A 4607-nucleotide genomic window follows, 5' to 3' on the forward strand; every position below is an offset into this window, starting at 1 on the left:
GATGGTTTCCCAAAAGAAAAGGCCTCTGTGGGAAGTGAGCTGGAGTGGCAGCTGCATGAAAATGGGCCCTGAGAGCACAGAACCAGAGCAACGAAGTACTTATTCCACCTCAACCCTGAGCAGTGACCAGCAGCTATGCCTTTGACACCCCTAAATACTCTCAGGCAGGCAGGGCCCAAGGCAGAGGCCACCTAAAGGTTGAGGCCGGAAGACTAATTAGTAGGTTGGACCAGCACTGCTGTATTCTAATGCTAAGTGCTGGTCTCCAGGATTTGGACTCAGCAGGGAGCCTCTGTGAACCTGACCCCAGTTAATTCTGACTGGTAAATAAAGATGCCAATAGCCAATAGCTGGGGAGACGAGGGGTGGGGCTTAGGTTTTGGGGCTTGGGACCTTGAAGAGGAGGAGCCATGCCTTAGGAGGTGTGTAGGACGGAGAAGTAGAGCCGCCATGTAAAGGGGCCAAGAGAACGAGGGCAGCTCAACTGGGTCAAGAGCAGCCAAGATGGAGCACAGAAATTAGTAAGTAGTAACTCGGAGTTCTGGGTAGGAAGTGGATTCTTTTTTTTTTTTTTTTTCTTTTTTCTTTTTTTCGGAGCTGGGGACCGAACCCAGGGCCTTGCGCTTGCTAGGCAAGCGCTCTACCATTGAGCTAAATCCCAAACCCCAGGAGGTGGATTCTAACAGCATGGAGGTTATGCAGTGTCCCAGCTATCGTGCTGCTGAAGGCATGTTAAAATATAAAGGCTGTGTGTGTGTGTGTGTGTGTGTGTGTGTGTGTGTGTGTGTGTGTGTAGCTCAGAACGCAAATGGTCAAGGGTGGAAAGGAACCCCGCACCGGAATTTATTAAAATATTCATACTGCAACTAATGTAAGAGACCAAGATTCTTGTCCTCTCCTCTTTCTTCACCAGGACTCCGGATGGGTGTGGTCAAGCCAGGAATAACCTTAGAAGTGGGCTAGGGAGATGACTAAGTCAGTGAAGTGCTTACCGAGCAAGCTTGCTCTTCCCCTCTTCCCCCAGTGCCCCTTCTCTATCCATATCCATCATCATCATCATCACCCTACCTCCCCACATGTTCACAGCCAGCCTCCCTCCCTTACTCTGACTCTACTACCCCTCAACCCCCTTCCCCATGCCCTAAATAAACTATTCTGTACACCCCCTACACCCCCAAAAAAGGCAGGCATGAACATATGATCCCAGAGATGACAAGTGAAAACAGGGAGATCTCTGGAGCTCACTGGCCAGCTAGCTTCACTTGAATCAGTGAACTGCAGGCTTTGAGAGACCTTTCTCAAAATATGAGGTGAATTGTGGATGCCAAGAAGTGCATGCTGACAGGAGCCTGATATAGCTGTCCCTTGAGAGGCTCTGTCTGAGCCTGACAAATACTGAGGCAGATGCTCTCAGCCAACCATTGAACTGAGAACAGGGTCACCAATGGAGGAGTTAGAGAAAGGACTGAAGTAGCTGAAGTAGTTACAACCCCATAAGAAGAACAATATCAACCAACCAGACCCTCCAGAGCTCCCAGGGACTAAACCACCATCCCAAGAGAACACAGGGATGCACCTATGGCTCTAGACCCATACGTAGCAGAGGATGCCTTGTCAGGTATCAATGGGAGGAGAGGCCCTTGGTCCTATCAAGGCTTGGTGCCCCAGTATAGGGGAATGTCAGGGTAGGGAGGTGGAAGGGAGGGGGTAATGGGTTTCTAGAGGGGAAACCAGGAAGGAGGATAACACTTAAAGTGTAAATTTAAAAAATCCAATAAAAGAAAAAAATATATAGCTTTGTCCAATGTCTGGGCTTTGGGATTGAGTTGCAGGGTCAGATCAATGTTCTGGTCAGGCTAAGACTTTCATGATAGGCCAGCTTAGCTCTAAGCCTTTCAGAAGGATTAGCAAAGGCCCAGAAAACCCAAGTCGCTTGCTGAGATTTCATGACGCCTCTGAATTTCCACCTGCAGCTGGGTCTTTCTAACCATTAGGTGTCCGTTCCTGACATCAGACTCCTCTAGCAGGAAAAGGGAACAGTGGTCCTATCAGGTTCATCTACTGTGGACTGCACTCTTGACTGAGGCACAATTTGCTGTGCCATCCCTGGAATATGGGATAAACAGACAAAAGCTATGCTGTCTGCCTTGAGGAAACTCTTTTCCTTTTTCACTGTGTAGCCCTGGCTGCCCTGGAACTTGCTCTGTAGACCAGGATGGCCTTGACTTTAAGAGAACTGCCTGCCTCTGCCTCCGCAGTGCTGGGACTAAAGATGTCCACTACCGCCTAGCTGAGGAAGTTAGTGAGGAGACCATACCAGTGTACACACACATTATCTCTTGATAGATAGATAGGTGGGTGGGTAGTGGGTGGGCAGATAGACAGATATGAAGGCAGGTAGGTAGGTAGGTAGGTAGGTAGGTAGATAGATAGATAGATGGATAGATAGATAGATAGATTAAAGACCTCAAGGTGCAAAGAACAGACAAGTAAATAGCAGGCCTGGTGAGGCAGGGTTAGGCTGTGTGTGAAATTAAGATGCAGGGTATGGGGGAGGGGGAGGGGAGCGGGAAAAAGAGAAAGAAAAAGATGCAGCGTATGACTGTACAAGACCCTAGGTTTCATCCCTAGCACAAAAAAGGGAGAATTTTAGAAATTTAGGGAGAAGATGGATCAGTGAGAACAGGACTGGCCTCTGAAGGCAATAATGATGCTGAAATCTGGGTAGGCAGGAGCTGTCCTAGAAGAGTAGAGGGAAAAGACAGTAACAAGTGAGGACTTCTGAATCCACTGGGTCAGGAAGACACAACAGGTTGTGTTAATGCCAGCATCACCTAAACCTGGAAAAAGCCTGCCAAAATCAAGGTCCCCAGTGGACACCCACCACCCACCAGCTCCTCACCAGCAGTGGGTTCTCTGTGTGGCCCTGGTTGTCCTTGAAGTCAGAGACCCACCTGCCTCTGCTGTTCAAGGGCTGGGATTAAAGCCTGAACCACCACCCAGGCGGCTCCATCATTTTCAAGTACCGTGCACCCCAATTCCAGCTCAGATGCCACAAAGAAGTCTGGAAACAAATAGCTCACTCAGGAGCTCTGTGTAGAAATGAAAGCGAATTAGACCTGAGATGAGCCTTCTTTCTCTAGATGCCACCTGGCCACCCCCATACACCTGACTGAGGAGGCCACAGCATGGAAATAATCATGTCCTAGCCAATGACCTACCTTCCTTTCCCAAGTCCTCCCAGCCTCTGAGACATCTATGCTTTCCTGAGACGAGTGTAACCCCACTGCTGCTGCATCCTAGTGTCCAGGGTACCACTTGGTCCATTCTGCAGACAGCAGACAACAATAGGCATCTGCTTGAAAGAAAGTAAGTATTCCAAGTAACAGAATGTGACTGCTGAGTCTTTTTTACTCAACCCCCAATGTCTTCCCCACCCAGCCCACTGAATCATGCCATACCTCTCTGGGCTCATCTCAAAAGTCATTAAGGCTCTGCTGAGAGCCTGGGCTAGTTAAAAGTACAATAAGAAAACCATATGTACTTTTTAAGGTGGAGTTTGGTATACAGCCCTGGCCAGTCTGAAATTCGCCATGTAGACCTGGTATCCTCAAGCTCAGTCTGCCCAATTCTGCCCTCAAGTGCTGGGATCGCAGGCACACTCGACCATACAGTAAGCAAAAATAAACCTGCAGGAATTGGGTTGCTCCCCCACATTTGGGTCCTAGATCTTCTTGATCGAAAGCACTGCTCCCTACTGAGCCATTCTGCCAGGTCCAATTTTGGGCCTGATTCTTTGTTTTGTTTTTCAAGACAGGGTTGCTCTGTGTATCCCTGGCTGTCCAGGACTTACTTTATAACAGGCTGGCCTTGAAGTCACAGAGATCTACCTGTCTCTGCCTCCCAAGTGCTGGGATTCATGGTGTGCACCACCACCACCCAGCTCAAAACTGTTACTATGGGGACTGGTGAGAGGGCTCAGCAGTTACGAACATTTTGCTGCTCTTGCCGAGGACTTGGCTTGGTTGCTGGCACCCGCGTGGTAGCTAACAAACCTTTGTAAGCTCGGTTCCCGACAACACCTCTGGTCTCTATGGGCACTGCATGCAAAGGCGCACAAATGTGTGCAGGTAAGACACCCATACGTTTTGGTTGTCTTTTAAATGTAACATAGGCAACTGCAGCCGAGGGAACAGTGCCTAGCATGCCTGAGGTCTTGGGTTCATTTCCAGCTACTACTTTTACCAACACTTACGAAGAATATTTTTACTCTTATGAGTGCGGTCCTAGTACTTGGGGTGGGGTGGGTTAAGGGAGAGGAATCAGGAGTTCCAGCCTGGGCTACGTAGCAAAACAGAGACTGAGAAGTGATGAGAAAACAGAAGGGGCAACAAAGGGGAGCATGTGCACACGTCTTAGCAGGGCTCGCCAACCAGCCCGGTCAAGTTCACACAGGAACACTGTTTATCTCAGGGAAAGGGCCTGCTCTGGAAATGAGAGGAGGGTCTGCACTGGCAGATACCACAGGCTGACTCTCCTGTTGCCCCTACTGGGCAGCCTACAGAAGCTAATTTGAACTCTCAAAGAAGAAATGACCACAATTTTGG

The sequence above is a fragment of the Rattus rattus genome, chromosome 9 (assembly GCF_011064425.1).
Source record: "Rattus rattus isolate New Zealand chromosome 9, Rrattus_CSIRO_v1, whole genome shotgun sequence".
Taxonomy (NCBI): domain Eukaryota; kingdom Metazoa; phylum Chordata; class Mammalia; order Rodentia; family Muridae; genus Rattus; species Rattus rattus.